Source organism: Schistocerca serialis, chromosome 1 (genome assembly GCF_023864345.2).
Source record: "Schistocerca serialis cubense isolate TAMUIC-IGC-003099 chromosome 1, iqSchSeri2.2, whole genome shotgun sequence".
Classification (NCBI taxonomy): Eukaryota; Metazoa; Arthropoda; class Insecta; order Orthoptera; family Acrididae; genus Schistocerca; species Schistocerca serialis.
Window position 1 is genome coordinate 486,968,970 of NC_064638.1, and position 19,516 is coordinate 486,988,485.

The 19,516-nt window shown below is 51.8% G+C and overlaps 3 non-coding genes across 3 annotated transcripts; all 3 read right to left on the bottom strand.

The window, feature by feature from the left end:
* Positions 1 to 17,032: 17,032 nt before the first annotated feature.
* Trnah-gug (transfer RNA histidin (anticodon GUG)) lies at positions 17,033 to 17,104 on the bottom strand. The gene has a single exon. It is a non-coding gene; the product is annotated as a tRNA-His (tRNA).
* Positions 17,105 to 17,464: 360 nt separating this feature from the next.
* Trnae-cuc (transfer RNA glutamic acid (anticodon CUC)) lies at positions 17,465 to 17,536 on the bottom strand. The gene has a single exon. It is a non-coding gene; the product is annotated as a tRNA-Glu (tRNA).
* A 46-nt stretch (positions 17,537 to 17,582) lies between these two features.
* Positions 17,583 to 17,654, bottom strand: Trnae-cuc (transfer RNA glutamic acid (anticodon CUC)). Its single transcript has one exon. It is a non-coding gene; the product is annotated as a tRNA-Glu (tRNA).
* Between the last annotated feature and the right edge of the window lie 1,862 nt (positions 17,655 to 19,516).

The window sequence follows — 19,516 nt, forward strand, 5'->3', positions numbered from 1 at the left end:
GCACTCTGGAGCCAAATAACACTGCACATTGCCGGCGACCCACGTGTTTAGTAGTGACGCAACCGCTATGATGCAGCAGGACATCCATCCTTTGAGAACGAGAAAACTTTCGCAGTCGGCAGGACTCGAACCTACGCTTCCAGAGGGAATCTGATTTCAAGTGAGACGCCTTAACCACTTTTTTTTTTAAATTTTTTTCCAATGCCTTAACAACTTTTTGTTTTTTTTTTGTTTTTTATTTAAAGTTTTAGGGTCTCCCTTCTCCCGTTGCGTCATTCGAGGGTTGGATTCCCTCTCTTCTTCATCGAAGAGTTTCACTGCCTGGGCTACTCTCAGGGTGCGCCTTCGACGTGGAAGATCCCTGCCGTGTCGTCTGTTTGCCGCCGCCGCCGCCGCCGTCGCCGCCTGCCGGGGCTCGCCGCCCCCGCCTGGTCGCCGCCTGCCGGTGCTCGCCGCCGCCGCCGCCGCCGCCTGCCGGTGCTCGCCGCCGCCGCCGCCGCCGCCGCCGCTGCCGCCGGTGCTCGCCGCCGCCGCCGCCGCCGCCGCCATCCGCTGCCGCCTCGTCGCCACCATCGCCGCCGTCCTGACCCTGGTCTACGGCCGTCTTCGTCTACATCCGTCTTCGTCTTTGTCTGTCCCCGGTTTCTGTCCTCTCCTCTTCGTTCTGTTCGTTCTTGTTTCTCTCTCCCGTCATGTCCGCCCCCACCACCACTGTCACTACTACCACCACCGCCATTGTCTATACCTCCCCTTCCGCCGCCTCCACCACTATAACTTGGTGTGCCCAGTCCCACCTCCCTCCTTCCATTCCACCTCTCCTCACTCTCCCTTCACCCTCTATCTTTGTCGCCCCCTCTCCCACTTCTTCCTCCCGCTCCTCTCGTTCTGATCCCTTCCCCCCACTCCCCCAGCCTGTCACTGCAGCTCCAGCTCGGGTGGTGGCCCGTCGGGCCACTGCCCACGCCCAGCTCTCCCCGTCACCTTCGCCATCACCGCCGCCACTGCCACCGTCATCGTCATCGTCGCCTTCACCGTCACCGTCACCATCTCCGGCGCCGACTCCGGCCCCGGGACCTGCCCCTCCCCGCCACATTCCCGTTGTTCCCATCCCCCACGCCTCCTCCACCGCCGTCAAGCGCCCCGGTGGCACCCCTGCTTCCTCTGCTTCCAAAAAGGCTGCGCCTCGTCCTCCTTCCCCCACCCATGATGCCATGGAAGTCTCCCCGCCTGTCCCTGCCCCCTCATCCTCCTCCTCTTCCCCTTCCTCCTACCGCTACCTCCTCTCCCGTCCTGATCCCTCTCTCCTTGAAGCCCGGAACCTCACCCTCTTCCTTCGCCAGCATTGTCCTGGTGCCCCCATCTCCCTCCTCACTCCTCGCCGAGATTCTGTTCTCATCTCCTCCCCCAGCCCAACCCTCCATACTGACATCCTCTCCCGTCTCCCCATCACCCGTTTTGGTCCCAACGCCTCCCTTACCCCTGCTCCTTCTCCATCTCCTACCCGCCAACCCCAACCCCCGCGTCGCCCGCCGACCCTCACCGCCGTGATCACGCGGCTCAGTCCGTCGATCACGGAGGAGGAGGTGTTGGCGGAGCTCCAGGCCCATCCCACGCTGGAGGTGCGGGCGGTCCTCCGCATTTTCAACTCGGCCGGCCCCACCCGCCTTATGCGGGTTTTCTCTGAGGACGCCCCCTCCATTGACCGTCTCCTGAAGGAGGGTGCCCTCCTCTTCCACCAGCGGTACAAGGTCGACCCTTCCCGTTCCCCTCCTCAATCCCTGCGCTGCCAGAGGTGTCTGCGCTATAATGCGCACCCCACAGCTGAGTGCCACGAGGCCCCCACCTGCCCGCATTGTCGGCAGGCGCACTTCCTCCGGCAGTGCCCTAACCTCCAATCCCCTCCCTCCTGTAATACCTGCAATCTCCCTCATCCCACCTACTCCCAAAAGTGTAAAGCCCGACCCCCTCCAACCACTCCTGAACTCACCGTACCTGTCCGTCCTCTGGACGCCCCCACCCCTCCTGGCAATTCCCTTCGTCCCCCACCCACCGCTGAGGACATCATCAGGTTCCTCACCATCGTCCTCCAGAATGTTCATCCCTTTCAGCGCCCTCACACCCTCCAGCAGATCTCCCTTGCTGCCCGTTCCATCTTCCAACTCAAGATGTACGCCACCTACTCCAACAACCAGGCCCATTTCACCTTCTCCCGTCTTGACACCCTCGTTTAAATCCCAGTCATGGCGCGACAGCAACATATCCTTTTCAACAACATACGCTCCCTTCCCGCCAACAAAAACCTGTTCCTGCACACCCTTGCCACCAACCGCGTGGATGCCTTCCTCCTCAATGAAACCTTCCTGCAACCCCAACACACAGTCCACACTTCGCCCTACCTCCTCCACCGCTCCGATAATCCCCTCCCGATTGCACGTGGCGGAGTTGCCATTGGTCACCACCGCCAGATCCCCGTTCGGCTCCAACCTCTCCTTCCCAATCCCACCGAACACCTGATCCTTAGTCTCTTCTTCCCCGGCCTCACCGTTACCTGCGCCACCATCTATGTCCGCCCCAACGCTCCTATTCCCTTCGACTTCCTCTCCCACGTCGATCGTACCTTTTCCTCCTACGTGATCGCCGCCGACCTCAACATCCATAGTCGTTCCGCTGCCCAGTTACGGCGATGGCATCGGTTCCTCTCCACCCTTCAAGGTGACCTCGTCCCCATCCCCCGGCATACCCGTCCTGAATCCAACTCCACTCCTGATGTTATCCTCTCCTCCCCCAACCTCCTTGGCCGCATCACGGTGGATGTCCTGGAGCCTATTGGTAGCGACCATCTCCCTGTCCTCCTCACCGTTTCAGACGGTCGTCGCCCTCGCCCCAACCCTCGTACTGACCCTCCCCCTAAGTATGTCCACGACTATTCCCGAGCCGACTATAATGCCTACCGGGATACCCTTTCCACCCAGGTCGATAGCCACCCTCTCCCCTACCACCACCCTGACGATGTCACCCATGCCGCCTCCTTTCTCCAACGGACCTTGTCTGAGGCCGTGGAGGCCCACGTTCCTACTGTCGCCATCCACCCCCACAGTCCTACCTTACCCCCACAGGCCGTTCTCCTCCTCCGTGAATCCCCTCGTCTCTACCGTGCCTTCCTCTGCACGCGTGACCCGGACACACTACGACGCCACCGGCAACTCCAGCGACACGTTCGTAATTTGCTCGCGGCTCAGAAACGCCGGGACTGGCGACAGACATGCACCCGTTTAAATGCAACCCTACCAATCAACTCGTCCAAGTTCTGGTCGGCCTTCCGTCGCCTTACCGGAACTAAACCCTCCCCCTATTATCCTCTTCTCCATGATGATCACCCTTTCCCTGACTCCCTTAGTAAGGCCAATCACTTTGCCTCCTACCTCTCCGATGTATTTTCCGTCCCCGATGATCCCCAGTTCGATTACTTCCTCTTCCCAGATATCCGCTATCGAACTGACACCTCTTCCCCTCCCCTCGCTCCTGGCTTCCAGTACTTGGACAACATTACACACACGGAACTCAATGCCCCTATCACTACACAGGATCTCGTTGCTACACTCCGCACAAAACGCAACACCGCTCCTGGTCACGATCGTGCCACCTACCGTCACCTTCGTGAAGTTCCTGTCTCTTTCCTCTCCACCCTGGCCAGGCTCTACAATGTAGTCCTGTCCACCGGTTACTACCCCGACCTGTGGAAAACCTCCCGTATCCTCATGTTCCTTAAACCTGGCAAACCGCCGTCCGCCGTCTCCTCCTACCGTCCCATCAGCCTTACCTCGGTCTTCAGCAAGGTCCTCGAATCTATCCTCACCCGCCGCATCCACCAGCATCTCCGCCAGCACCGCCTCCTTCCCGTCACCCAGTGTGGCTTTCGGCCATCCTTCTCTTCCGACGATCTTCTCCTTCACCTCACTCATCTCCTTTCCGAACAGCTTAATTCCCGTCGCTCCGCCATCTTCCTCTCACTCGACCTCGAACGCGCTTATGACCGCGTCTGGCATTCCGGTCTCCTCTTCAAGCTCCAAACCTTTGCCCTTCCCATTAACTACGTCCGTCTGATCGGTTCCTTTCTCTCCCGCCGTCCTTCCTATGTCACCATCCATAACACCGATTCCTACACCTTTTTCCCCTCCGCCGGTGTGCCCCAAGGCTCCGTCCTCTCCCCCCTTCTGTACCTTTTGTACACGGCGGACATGCCGCCGCCGTCGCCCCCCGTCCACCTCCTCCAGTTTGCCAATGACACCGCCTTCCTCGCCCTTGCCCCCACCCTGCAGCGCTCCCAACGCCTTCTCCAATCCCATCTTGACCGGTTCACCGCTTGGTGCAACCAGTGGTTGCTCAAGGTCAATCCCTCCAAAACCCAGGCGATCATTGTAGGCAAAACCACCCCTTCCTTCCGCCTCCTTGATTTCTATCTCACCGTCTATGGCCGTCCTATCGCCCTCACCCCCACCCTTAAGTACCTTGGCGTCACCCTCGACCGTCGCCTCTCCTGGACTCCCCATCTCCAGACAATCCAAGCCAAGGCACGTTCCCGACTCTGTCTCCTCAAGCTCCTTTCCGGCCGCACGTGGGGTCTGGACCCCTCCACAATCCTCCACACCTATAAATCCCTCATCCGCCCTATCCTTTGTTACGCCCATCCAGCCTGGATCTCCGCCCCCCCTACCTTCTATAAATCCCTCCAAATCCTTGAACGCCATGCTCTCCGCCTTGCCTATCGCATCCGTCTCCCCTCCCCCACGCGGATCCTGTATGATCTCATCCCCTTCCCCCACCTCCTCCTTTTCCTTGAAAGGATACGTATCCTGTACACCTCACGTAAACTTGATCCTCCTCACCCGCTCGTTTCCCCGCTCCTCTCCCACCCCCGCCCGCTGCCGCGCCTGTATTCGCACGTCCCACCCGGTCTCCATCTCTCCACCCTCCATACCCTCTCCCAAGGTGGCTTCCGCCAGCTCCCTCTCTCTGATGATGTCCTCGTCCCCTCCATCTACCCCTCCTATCAACTTTGACCCTGCCCCACCCCCCACTTCCCGTGTCCTTTCCTTTCGGCACCCTCCCTCCCTTCTCTTCTCTTCCCTTCTTTTTCCATCTCCCTGTCCCCTCCCTTCCCCCTCTTCCCCCGGGCTTCCTCTCCCCCTTCCTCCCTCCCCCCTATCTCCCCTGCCCGTGGCATCTCTGCTCTCCCCTCTCGCTCTCCCACTCCCCTTCCTCCTCCTCCTCTCTTGGCAGGTCCCCGGACTCGCACACGTATAGTGAACATTCGCGCGCCGGAGATCGTCGCCTTTTGTGCTTCGTGTGTGTGACGTCATATAGTGTTTTTGGTGTCCGCCGTCCCACTCCTACGTTCACTTGTGCCGTCGGACTCACCAGTGTTTTGTGCGCCGTGCCAACGTGTTTTCAGTGTTGTTATCGTCACATGTGAACGACTCCGTGTTTTTTATGTCTCTGTGACCTCTCTCTTTTGCCCGTCACTTTGTTCATTGTCATTCACCATGTTTTATACTCTTGTAAAACGCTATGGCTGAAGAGCGGCGTAGTGTGCCGCTGCCAGCCTACCTGAATTGTACAGGTTTTAAAATAACAATAAAGTAAAAAAAAAAAAATCTCCCTTCTCCCATTACAGCCCTCCTTGCGCTCTCCATGAATGCCTTCCTTGGCGAGCTTCTTCAGCTATAGTCAAAAGAAATCAAAGTCTTCAGATTGACTGGCGTCGTACAACAGTACACAAAAAGTATCCTATTTATTCCGGATTACAAGGAGTTCATTGCTTCGTCTTGTTTGTAATATAAGTGCAACGAAAAATATTAATCTTTCTCAAAACCAAGAAGAAAAAAAAAGTCTCTTCCCTCAAAAAACAAATAATGAGGAATAAGAAAGAAAAGAGAACTTCAGGTTCTTCAAGCGCCATAGGCGAAATGATAACGAAAATAGTATTCAGTGTTGACTTGTACTGGGGAACTTCACCGTGGAAATGTTGACAGTAATCGCGGATTTACTTTAGAATCACCCAATTCCCTGTTTCTCAAACAGTATTGTTAACATATTCCAAAAATCCCTTTTAATGTGCGGGAACTGGTTTCTTCGCCAACATGCCGTTTCCATATAAGCAATAAAGGCATTAATATTGTCTTCTCCGTGTTTAGTTATGACGTAATTGACAAAATGTCCCAGCATCCACATAACAGTATTGTTTTTCGTTTTGGGGTAATACCGTGTATCAGGCCACAGGAGGATATCATTTGTATAAAGACTTTCAGAGCCACGTGTGAGCAGCGCCAATCGTTTCCGCACCCAATGCCAGTTGAACTGACGCCCGCAGCAAGTAAACCTGTGCCTCAGAGTGTCTACTAATCCACATTTGAGGCAGTTGTCAGTATCACTTAAGCCAATGCGGTTGAGTTTTTCGTTGGTTGGAATAAGATTGTGGACAACTTCATACCAGGCGGAAAGCACATCGGAGGAATGAATTTTGAGAGTTATATTGGTCCACACTGCCGTCCATACGATTCTTGGGTAGTGCATTTCAATTGTATTTGGAGCTTCGTACTTCTGCCACTGAGCAATTAAGAACACTCTCGTGAGACAAGGACTTGTGAAAACACTGTCACCTAAGTAACTCACTTCGAGGCAATAAACACCGACATGTTGCAATTGAAAGTTGAGTTTCCCGATGTCAATTGGCGGTTTCATACATTTAGGGCGAACAATGCGAAACAGCTTCGATGTGATAGTATGGGGCATCGTGGTAATTATCACAGTTGTTCGTTTTATATAGAGTGCTGTCGCCTTTCGACGGATATCATTGAGTTGCAGGCCCCCAGCTTGCACTGACTTAGACAGTGTGGTATAGGTTAACTTAAAAATATGACCGAGCCACACAAACCTGCTGGACAAACGCATGATCTTATGGGCTTGCATTTTGGGAAGAGGGAACACCTGAGCGACGTAATAAGCTTTACAGAGTATGTATGTATTCAAAATCCTGATCTTCTGGAGGATATTTGTCGATCGCCAGGTGTTTTCCACTATAGCTCCCTATATTCGATTGGCAGTATGTTTCCAGCTTTTAGCTGCCATACGTAAGGGACACCTATCGATGATGATTCCCAGAGCAACATATTGTTCGACGATCTGTGCCCACGGTATAGCAAGAGATTCGAAGCCACGTAAGCTAAGAACCTTACATTTACCCTCACTGAGTTTCGCTCCAGAAGCAGTGCTGTAAGTATCAATCTCAGCCCGCAATTGGGCCACTTCAGACTCATGACATAGGATAACAGCAACATCATCGGCGTAAGCCCTCACAGTAAGATTGCACCCTAAGACAGAAAGGCCAGTTAATGTGATACACAATCTCTTCAGAAATGGCTCGAGCGACAAAACAAAGAGCGACATCGACAACGGACTGCCTTGCGGTACACCTCGTCGTACACTGACAGCTTGTGTCAGCTGACCGTTAATGGTGATCCTAGCAGTAATGCCTGTTATCATATTCCGAATGACTGCCACAGCTCGTTCTTCGAGTCCAATTCGTTGCAGGATGCGTTCTAAATAGTGATGACTAACGCGGTCAAAAGCTTTGCAAAAGTCAAGAAAAAGGAAAGCACATTTGATGTTGGTTACGGCCGCTACTGAAATAACGTCTCTGTACTCCGCAACCGGAGTCATAATGGATCTCCCTGGAAGGCAAGACTGATGTGAATGAATAACTTTCCCAAGGATGGGGTCATTCTGCTATTAATCGCTCGGGCAATCGTTTTATAATCAAAGTTCAATAATGTGATTGGACGGAGATTATCAACTCGCTTGTGACCAGTTCTCTTCGGGACTAAAACAATTCTACCCACTTTGAACTCGGTAGGAAGAGGACCACCACTCATGACTTCATTAACAATTTCAGTAAAAGTACCACCAAGGAAATTCCAGAATTTGATATAAAATTCCTTGGGCAAACCATCAGGACCAGGCGATTTAAAGGAAGGCGACTTGGAGATCAAGGTTAAAACTTCCTCGGGAGTGAAATCCGATAAAAAGTCGACATTTTCAGCAGGAGTAATCGCCCTATCCAAAACATTGACCACTGCACTGACAGCAGGTTCATTGACAATCTCACTGGAATACAGTCGTTGGAAATGTTGGTGAATTTCACTAATAATGGCCGCTTGAGTAGAGAGTAATTCCCCATTATCTCTTTCCGAAACATCAATGAAAGCCCGGCGGCGGCGTGATAAATGCTTGAATAAATGGTACATAGATGTCATTTCGTCGGCTAAAACAGATTTAGGTTTGGATTTAACTTTCAGACCTTCCAATTGTTGACGCTTCAAGCTGACAAGTTTAGCGTGTGTGTGTGTGGTTTGATGTTTTCGGGTGCTAAACAGCGTGGTCATCAGCGCCCAAACGCATAGAAACAGGAACACATGCGGAGAAGGGACGAAGACGGACAGCGAACAAGGAGAACGGTTAAAAGGTACAGGCCTGAGGCAGTTACAAATCCTCACATACAGAGGCAAAACAAGAGGAGAAGAAACGCACTAAAAAAGGAAAGGAAACACAAGGAAAAGAGAACAGAAATCGAAGTGAAACAAGTAAGTAATCGTGACTGGCGGTCCTCTTACCTAAAGCCTGGGTGAACCAGTCACCCAGCAGCACATTAAAATCCTCTCCCTAAAATCCGAGGCAACAAATTGGACAGGACACAAAACCGTTAAGACCTTAACCACAGTCGTTGCGTCGTCTTGCAAAATAGAGGGCAAATCCGGTGGCAAGGAAACCACCGCCCTCTGGTCAGAGAATAAAGGACAGTCAAGTAAAATGTGGCGGACAGTTATCTGGACGCCACAAGCACTACAGATTAGGGGGTCCTCCCGCCGGAGTAAAAAACCGTGCGTTAAGGGACTGTGCCCGATGCGGAGGCGGGTGAGGAGAAACTCATCCCGCCTGCATGACTGGTAGGACGTACGCCATGGCCGCGTGGTGGCCTTGACCAGACGCAGCTTATTTTCACCGACTGCCAGCCAGTCCTCTTCCCATTGACGCATAACACGAGAACGCAAAAGGGAGGTAACAGCATGGAGGGGGACGGCACATTCAACAACGTGAGGGAGGGAACATGCATCTTTGGCAGCCACATCCGCCAGTTCGTTTCCCCTAATACCCACGTGCCCCGGCACCCAGCAGAAAGAAACCTCCTTCCCCTGCCGTTGCAGGTGGAGTAGGGCATCATGGATGTTCTGGACGACCGTATCCGATGGGTACAAGTGTTGCATGGTCTGAAGGGCACTCAGGGAGTCAGAACAGACGAGAAACTTAAGACTGGAAACACATCTCATCTGCTCCAATGCCCGCAAGATCGCAAACAATTCGGCATCAAAGATGGTAAACGCTGCAGGAAGCCGTAACTTGACGACTCTATCAGGGAAAACAACAGCACAACCTACAGAGTCCCCCTGTTCAGAGCCATCCGTAAATACTGGTACATGGTCGGGATGCTGGTTTAAAATATCGTAAAATAAGGAGGTAAAAACAAACGCAGGAGTGCAGCTCCTCCGGTACTCTGACAAGTCTAAAAGGACGCTGGGCCTCTGGAGTAACCAGGGAGGCAGGCGGGTAAAACCCTGGAGTTGGGGTGCCACACGCTCCACACCAAGGGACTCAAGCAAATGCTTGGCACGAATCCCAAATGGTCTCGTTGCCCTTGGACGACTGGAAAAGAGTCGTTCCATAGGCGGTCGGGCAACAGTAGGGTATGCAGGGGAGGTAGGACAGGCAAGGAATTGACACACTCGTCGCACCATGAGGAGAGTCCGCCGGATGGCGAGCGGCGGTTCCCCTGCCTCAGCACACAGGCTGGGGATAGGACTGGTACAGAAGGCACCAGTAGCCAGCCTGATACCCTCATGGTGTACTGCGTCAAGGATCTTCAGATACGAAGGCCTCGCTGACCCATTCACAGTGCATCCATAGTCAAGACGCGACCGGACGAAAGCCCTATAAAACTGCAGCAGACGCGCCCGATCTGCTCCCCAGGACCGATGGCTCAAACACTTCAAAATATTCAGCGCCTTCAGGGCCCGCACCTTGACGTCTTTAAGGTGCGGCAACCACGACAACTTGGAATCAAAAGTGAGGCCCAAGAACCTCACAGTGTCGCTAAAAGGAAGAATGGTGCCCCTCAGACGCAATTCAGGGGAGGTAAAAGCACGCCGGGAACGATTAAAATGAACACACACACATTTGTCTGCAGAAAAGGTAAAACCCGTCTTCGCAGTCCATGCCTCTAATCGCTTTATCGTAAGCTGCAGCTGCCGACTAGCAGTGACAAGACTGGAGGAAGAACAGAAAACAGCAAAATCGTCCACAAACAAGGAGCACTGGGCAGGACTCCGGATAGTGGACGTGATACTGTTAATGGCGACGGCAAAGAGGGTGACACTTAAAACGCTTCCGTGAGAAACACCATTCTCCCCCACGTACAAATCAGATAGCACATTACCAACCCGATATCGAAAGAGGCGGCGGGAAAGAAAGGACCGAATGAAGATGGGGAGATGGCCACGAAAGCCCCACTGATGGAGTTGATTGAGGATAAGGCGGCGCCAAGTAGTGTCATACGCCTTATTAATGTCAAAGAATACACCTAGACAATGCTGGTTACGTAAGAAGGCCTGCTGGATGGCCGCCTCAAGCAGGGTCAAGTTGTCTATAGTTGAACGACATCTCCGAAAGCCACACTGAGAGTGGCTAAGGAGCTGCCTGGTCTCGAGCAGCCAAACCAGGCGACGGTTGACCATGCGTTCCAATGTCTTCCCGACACAGATCGTCAAAGCAATACTCCGATAACTACTGGGATGCATTCGGTCCTTTCCCGGTTTGAGGAGGGGAACCAAAATCGCCTCCCTCCACGAGTCAGGGAACGTGCTGGATGACCATATCATATTAAAACAATTCAGGAGTACTTCCTTGGATGGCAGCAACAAGTGCTGCAGCATGCTGTACAGGATTTGATCATCACCTGGCGCAGTATCATGAGCCACAGACAGCGCTGAATCCAGCTCCCACATTGTGAAGGGGCAGTTGTAGGGTTCAGAATTTGGAGACCGGAAGTCCAAGTGATCCCTCTCGATGGCAATGCGGTAGCGGCAGAAATCTGGATCACAGTTAATAGTGGCAGTAGATTCGGCAAAATACATGGCCAGTGTCTGGGCAATGTCTCTCGGCGCCGTGAGTTGACTACCCTGATGCAGCAATGCCGTGACAGGTAGTTGGCTGCGTTTCCCGGAGATCCTCCTGATGGCTTCCCACACTTTTGTAGAACTAGTGGAGCGGGATATGGAGTTCAGGAACGATTGCCATGACCGTCGTTTGCTCTCTTTAATCACTCGCCGAGCCTTGGCCCTTGCCACCAGAAAGGCCGCAAGATTGTCAGCTGAAGGACGGCACTTGAAGCGGCGCAGAGCTGCACGGCGGGCTCGGATGGCTGAGCGGCACTCAGTGGTCCACCAAGGGACAAGGCGCCTCTTGGGATGACTTGAGGACCGTGAGATGGACAATTCAGCAGCATGGGAGATCACGGCTGTAACATGTTCGACCCATTCGTGGACGCTGGCACGGTGTTCCAAAACAGCTAAATCGCTGAAAAGTGTCCAGTCAGCTCCGCAGAGGTTCCACCTGGGCGGCACTGGTAATGCCACAGTCTCATCCAGGAGGCGAATCCAAAGGGGGAAGTGGTCACTAGAATGGAGGGCAGCGGCAACCTCCCACAGAGCAGAATCCGCGAGTGCTGGAGAGCAAAAGGAAAGGTCAATAGCTGACGACGACCCAGAAGCAGTACAGAAATGAGTGGGAGCACCAGAGTTGAGGATGCACAGTTCTTCGGATGCCATGAGGCTTTCCAGAATGCGACCCCTGGGGCAAGTAGTCGTAGAGTCCCATAAGACATTATGAGCATTGAAGTCCCCCAGAAGGAGAAATGGGCGGGGGAGTTGGATAATAAGGTCTGTGAGAGCCTCAGAGTCTATTGCGGCCTGAGGCGGTAAGTAAACGGAACAGATTGTGAGCCTCTGCCCCACAAGAAGGTCAACTGCAACTGCTTGCAAGTCCGTAACGAGAGGGAGCTCAGATGAGTGGTGCATGTCATGCACAAAAACCGCAGCACCACCCTTTGCCCTTTCCCCCATCAGATCATCTTTTCGATACACGGTATAGCCCCGTAAAGAAGGAGCATCAGTGGCCCGGAAATGTGGCTCTTGGAGACATAAGCACAAGGGGCGCTCTCGTACAAGGAGTTGTAATTCGGCCACATGCGTCCTGAACCCATTCAGGTTCCACTGTAATATGGGAGCCAGTGATCAGGGTGGCTGAATTTTCACCCTGCTCCTGTGCTTTGGAGGAGAGCCCATACTGGCCGGAGATTTATTCCTGGGGCGAGAAGATCGCCCCCGGTCGACATCAATGTCCATCAGCTCCGATGGCGACCCAAGGGAGATGTCAGATGATACGATGGCATCGTCATCGGACTGACCCTGACTAGTCTCCTCAGGTGGCAAAACCTTCAGCTTCGGCGTCTTTGTCTTGCGGGGCTTAGAATGCAGAACCTTGTCAACTGTTGGGGCTTTACTCGCCTGGGCAGAAGGCCCCATATGGGGAGGTGCAGGAAGTACCCCAATGTCAGCAACCACGGCCTTGTCCGACGTTGTGGGGAGAGCTGCAGGTTGCAAAACAACCGCAGCAGCACAAGTGCACTGGCAATTGCAGGTATTAGTGCTGACACTAGCAACCTCCGTTTGTGTAGCAACAGCGGCCAACTGTACCGGTTTCTGCAGAGTGGAAGCGAAAGATGTTGTAAATACAGGAGGCTGCATGGGCTTAAAGAGCTTCTTGGCCTCACCATAGGGGATGCGCTTAGATGTTTTGATCTCCTGTATCTTCCGTTCCTCGAGATAGATGGGGCAGACCCGGCTCCAGACAGGGTGACTCCCAGAGCAATTCACGCACTTCACAGGCGATGAAAAATCGGCTCCTTCATGGGCAGACTGACCACATTTACCACAAGTGGGTATCCCATTGCACCCCAACGTAGTATGCCCAAAGCGCTGACATTTAAAACAGCGCATTGGATTGGGGAAATATGGCCGTACTGGCAAACGTAAGAAACCCGCTTTAACATGCTCTGGGAGTCTCGGGCGATTGAACGTGAGAATAAACGAGTCGGATTTGACTAGGTCCCCATCGACTCGTTTCATAATATGCTGCACGTCGACAATACTTCGTCAGCCCACTCAGATTTCAACTCGTCCTTGGGGATATCCACCAAGTCCCTACATGTCACAACACCCTTACTGTAGTTCAGAGTGGAGTGGAGCTCGGTCTCGATAGCGTACTCACCGAGACAGGTTGCTTTCCGAAGAGAAGCGACTTGACGGGAACTAGAAGTTTCAACTAACAGAGTCCCATTGCGCAGACGCTTCACAGATTTCAGTATTCCTGCAACTCCCTCAAGACCCTTGTGCATGTAAAAGGGAGAAACTCTCTCAAAGCTACCTTCCTTCCGTTTGACAATCAAAAACACATTCTGGATATCAGCATGTGCTCTGTTACAACAGTCTGATAAATCTCTAGTAACACCAGGCGCTGGAGGACTCGCAGCACGAAGTCGCTTTTTCGATGAGGTGTGTTTTCCTACCAGTGGCCCACCCAATCCACTGGTAGGGGGAAACGTAGAGGTCGAAGGGTCCATTGTGGTCCCACGAGAAGCTAGGGAACTAAAGGTCCGCTCAGACAGAGCCCCGCGTGCCTGAGTAAGCCTTATACAACTGGGGTGCGACAGGTGCCCCAGAGGTTGCCCGCTTGCGACTGTTCCATCCCAACAGCCATGCATCTTATAGGCGCGCAGCACACCATAAGATTGAGGGGTTTTTATAGAGGTTTACCTTGCTCGCAATCCAGGCGGTCAAGCCAAGATTACCATTCCCCGCAGCATACAACATTCCACCGCTGCGCCATGCGGTGGTCGCTGAAGCATGTCCGGGGTTTACAGTGACAGGAGACTGGCGGCGCTGACCAGTCCCCAGCTCAGGACCCCGGGGTCGCCAAGCCCGTACTCAGAAAATGAATGCTGAGCCCCTGGGGGGACAAGTTTAGCCTTGACACGTTGAATTGATGGAAAGTTAGTGTTGGTCGCAGTGGATGAATCATACAGTTGTCGCAGCACAGTGTAGTAAAACTCAAAGGTCTTCTTGCAGGCGCGTGCTTTCTGAGCACTATAATAAATGAGACTTTTTCGAAGCTTTGGTTTCGCAACAGTGGTGCACCACATCGCTTTAGTCGGATAAAAAGTGATGGAACGCAAACAAGTGTCCCACACATGCCTGATAACGTCAAATAATTGAGCGTCCGAGAGATGTGATATGTTTAACATCCACGGGGAACAAAATAATTTGGTAGGCTGTCGATTTAAGTGAACTGTTGCCGTAACAGCGCAATGGTCGGTAAAACTAGCCGGGATTACGTCAACCGCTAGGAGTCTGTCACTGATACAGTCCGATAGATAAATTCTATCCAGACGGCTGCATGAAGTAACGGTGAAAAAAGTGAATTTAACTAAAGTAGGATACTTCAGTCCCCAAGCATCTTTCAGCTTAATATTCTTAACGAGCTCGTGCAGTTCTTTACAGTAGTTAAAATTAGGGGACTGATCGTTTTTACGTAGAACACAGTTGAAGTCACCTCCTATTATCAGGTTTTGAGGACTTCTCCTCAACAGATACGTAACATCCTCCTTATAAAAACGTGACCCTTCGAATTTGTTGCTGTTGCCTGACGGGGCATATAAGTTAACAAGGGTTACATCAAAAATTTTACAGCTCACTCCTCGACCGGAATCTAAAAACTCGATCTCCCCAACTGGAATACCTTCCCGTAATAAAAGTGCGGTACCTGTACTTTCCTCAGGAGCAACGTTTGATATGGTTTTAAAACCAGAGATGAAGAGATTCAAAACAGTAACTTCCTGTAACAACACAATATCAGCGTCAGATTCGTATAGAAACTGCTGTAGGGCCGCAATTTTGAGATCAGATCGAATCTTATTGATGTTCAGGGAGACGAATTTGTACGATTGTGCCATTATTACAGTGAGGTACGGAAAGGGTCACTAAACAACACTAGTCGCATTACAAGGGCATAGAAACTTCGGAATGGTCTGCATTGTCGGGAGGATCACGAACAGTCACTTGGGTGTCGTTGGGTTTGTTTTTCTTCCGCACTGCGTTGACGTTCGGTTGAACTTTGGTCCTACTACGTGCTCTGCTAGGGAACACATCGACAGACGGAGGTGTGGGAGGGTCCTGAGTGACTTCGCAGTCCATAACGTGATGTGACGCCTCAGCCATCTGATCTGCAGAAAGAACTGACTCAGAAGGTGGACAAGTTTGTTTGTTGTCACTAGCACTAACTTCGTGTTTGTAGACGGACTTTGACTTCCTTCAGTTTGTACACAAGTACTGCCTTCCTCGTAATGCTTATCGGAAGCACGCGCTTGTTGTGAGTCGGCCTGTGGTGACGTCGCGACTTCAGGCGGCGTGCTCGGCTGTTGTGATGCCAAAGCTGCCTGTACGTTACTCGGAATGACGTCAATAGACGCAGCGTCGACAGCTGCGTGCGACGGTTCAGAAAAACTTGAGTCAGTAACCGTAACCGGCATCTCTTTTGGGACGTCGTGTTCTAATTCCTGGAGATCCTCGTCCGGACTATCATCATCACACGTTCTTCGCCGTTTGTGGCTCAGCAGCTGCACGTCAGATTTGGAAGCAGGCGTATCTGTAACCGGTTTTGAAGGAAAGGGTGGAAAGTCGGCAACAGGCAAACCAGGCTCCGGGGGCAATATTTCACTATCACTAGGGCGTTCGATGTCCGTGATTGGTGCCTCCCTAACAAGATCGGCCAATGTCAATTTTTTACGCTGTTCCAAAGTACTTTTGAGAACAAATACACGTTTAGGGCAGTTCGTACGCAAGTGGCCAGTTTCATTACAAATAAAGCATGTGCCTGGTTGCCCACTGTACGTGACATGCACTTTATACCCACAAACAATAAGATGGGAGGGGATATCTTGCTTGACGTGCATTTCGACTGACCGGACGCCACTAAAACACTGTAACCGATGTTGACTAGACAAACGTTCGTTACGGATTTGCTTGACCTCCCCATACTTCGTCAAAATCTCACGTAAATAACAGTTTTCAACTTCCGGCGGCAGGTTGTACACACGGACATTTTTGTATTCTACATCAGCATTGGATATGAGAACAGTACTCACCGAGGCGTCACGATGACGGAACTCAGCTCTTTAGGCCAATCACAGCAAGAAAAAGCCGTGCCCGCCGTATGGTAGCGACGCCACTTGTCTGTAGCTGTCGCAGTTAAGGAGACAGAGTCAAGAGATGTTTTCGTGCCGTGACCAGGTTTCGAACCTGGGCTTTCCGTAACCACTAAAGTATCGAAGCTGTAACTGTCAGGCGGAGCTAGAATGCTCCACATATATCAAACATTTTGTGAGCTCAAGGAGGTTACACTTGAAGAAAAAGCGGCAGGTTAACGCGATCACAGCAAAACCCCCGCCAGCTACGGGATTCGAAACCGCGCCTACAGAGAGACTGGTGCCTTAAACCAGCGCCTTAAAGCGCTCGGCCACGCTACATGCGCTGCTTGGTGCGCCAGTGTTCCTAGCATTTGTACAAACAGTGCACGCCACAGCTTCCTGGTCTGCTGGGACTGGCTGCTCATCCATCGCACTTCAAACAACTGCCCTTCTCGACTACAGAGAGCAGCGGACGTCTGCGCTCTGGGAGGCGACATTACGTGTTGGGGATGAAGTGGTAGGGCAAACTGCGGCCTGCGGAACACGAGTGAAAAAATCAAGAGAGTACTGTCATTTCGAGTACTCGTCATTGCAACGGCAGCAAGGCAAAACTTTCAAAATTGCCGTGACCAGGATTCGAACCTGGGTTATTGCGGCCACAACGCAATGTCCTAACCACTAGACGATCACGGCCACGGACGCGCCCGCGAAAGCAGCTGGCTGTAATGCAAGTGGCGATACACAGCAGAGCCTAGGCCAAGGTGTACGCCACAGCAGTGTGAGACACGGTCTCCATCACATGTGTACGAGCAAATGAACGTGCCTGCGCTGTCAGGACACTAACTACAGTGGTTAGCTGCATTCACCTCCGTGGCAATGTCTTGCAGTCCCCCAAGCCTCTTGGCTAGATAACAAGTGGATAGACGCTTCATCTCTCTCGCCGTCAGGTGTTGCCGTGAATCATACTTAACGTAGCTTTCTGCACGCGTCAGCGTAGCGTCAGTCGAGCAAAGTCGAGACAAGTCGCATAAGAGGAGCAACAAAAACGCGCAATTCCGGTACCGGGAATGGAACCCGGGCCTCCTGGGTGAGAGCCAGGTATCCTAGCCACTAGACCACACCGGATAACGACGGCAACAAGTCGCATAAGAGGAGCAACAAAAACGCGCAATTCCGGTACCGGGAATGGAACCCGGGCCTCCTGGGTGAGAGCCAGGTATCCTAGCCACTAGACCACACCGGATAACGACGGCAGTGCTCTTTCCAGCGAACGCAGCAGCCACCCACGGTTAACTGACGACAACTGTAAATAATCCACTCTCTCGTGTTATAGAACGGCGTGCTCCGGACGCATTTCGTGGAGACGGACGCCAGCAATGATAAGAGCAAAAGGTGCCTACAAATCCTGTCGTTGCACCACGCACTGTTCTACGACAATTCACCAAGCAGACGCTCACGCCTTGTTGTGCTGTTTCCTTTGCGGGCAATGAGTGCATCTGCCTTCGACACACGAAACATTACACGTTTGGCAGCTGTGGGATTTGAACCCACGCCTCCGAAGAGAATGGTGCCTGAAACCAGCGCCTAGACCGCTCGGCCACGCTACCTACACAACACGCGCGTCACAAGAGCTGCGTCCTACCCCACAAGAACACACCGCAACGGCACAAAAATGAGATGTAAAAAGTGGCAACTTTTTTTTTTTTTGTTTAATGCCTTTTTCGGCGAGCTTCTTTAGCTATAAAATAAAACGGTGCTTCTTGCAAACAGAAAGGATTAATTGTTGTACTGTCCATTCAGCTGAAAACCGTAAACTCCTCGGTATGGTTCCTTGAGCGTCGACGTCCTCCGGTAGACGTTGGTGGTCAAGATGATGTGATGGGATCGAAGATACTAGATTGCTTTGAGGAAAGTTTCTTGTGGCTGTTTACCGCTAGCGAAGCATCGAAGGAAAACTAAAATCCTCTTGAAGTTAAAGTGCAGGCCTATAATGACAGCAAAGCAGTCGCTCGGCGCCTACACGCCTTAAAATAAAAAATGAAAGAATAACAGCGCATCAGGCGCTTTCCACCTAAATGCAATAAAGAAAGAATAAAATGTGAAAATAAAGAATAAAAAATCAAATACTGCCTGAGTTAGTCCTCTCAGTAACAGGGAAGGAACACCCTTCACACGTCCCATGATATTATATTCAAAATGCTTCGCGGCGGCCATTAAAATAAGTAATGAAAAAAGTCACAAAAATTAAAAAATATCGACACATGTCAAAGGAATGAGTAGACTCACGAAATTTCCGAACCGTCCGGCGGATAACGAGAAGGAAAACACAATCCTCTCCCACGTGTTAAAAAGAAAGTAAAAAAATCCACTTTTCTTAAAAACCAAACAATCTCCGTGGCAGCGCGGTGCGCAACGCCCCCGTGAATGTACGTCGATGACAGAGGAACCAGACGGTATAAAAAATGAATAAAAACAGAAAAAAAATTCACTAAACGACAACGAAACACAAACACACACGAACACAGGATAAAACTTTGTTAAACTTTTCGTCGTCGTTGCCACGTTGCAGTCCGGCACAAGCGGAAGCATCGTACTTGTTGAATGTTTCACTGTTCCTGTAGCATTCAATTTACATTAACTATGTATCCGGACCCGGAGACAATGCAAAACACAGAAGGAAAGAAAAGTCGCAGCAGTGAAGTGTTAATTACAACAGTTTGTCGTGGGCAAATGCGAGTGCAATTTGCAGAAAATTGGCAAAGATTTTGTGATAGTCTTTCCTGGTTTTAGTGAGGTCATGTTGCGTGGACAAATAAACCAGATAGGCATAGTCGTCCGTAAGTCGCAATTGCAGGAGGGCGAACACAGTGTGAGCCACGATCCATACAGTGGCGGCACGCTTCGTATGCGGATATGGGTTGAAGTCTGGGATCAAAGCCGTGTCCGCAGAAAAAGTGGCAGCGCTGGTCCGGTTGATAAGTGCGAGCATCCTGGCGGCAATGTTCCAAATCGACAGTGACCTTAGGCACACGAAACGATGTTCTAAGGTGTCGTCTTGGCGACAGTCTTCACACAAGCTCGATGGAGATAAGTGAATGCGGCGCA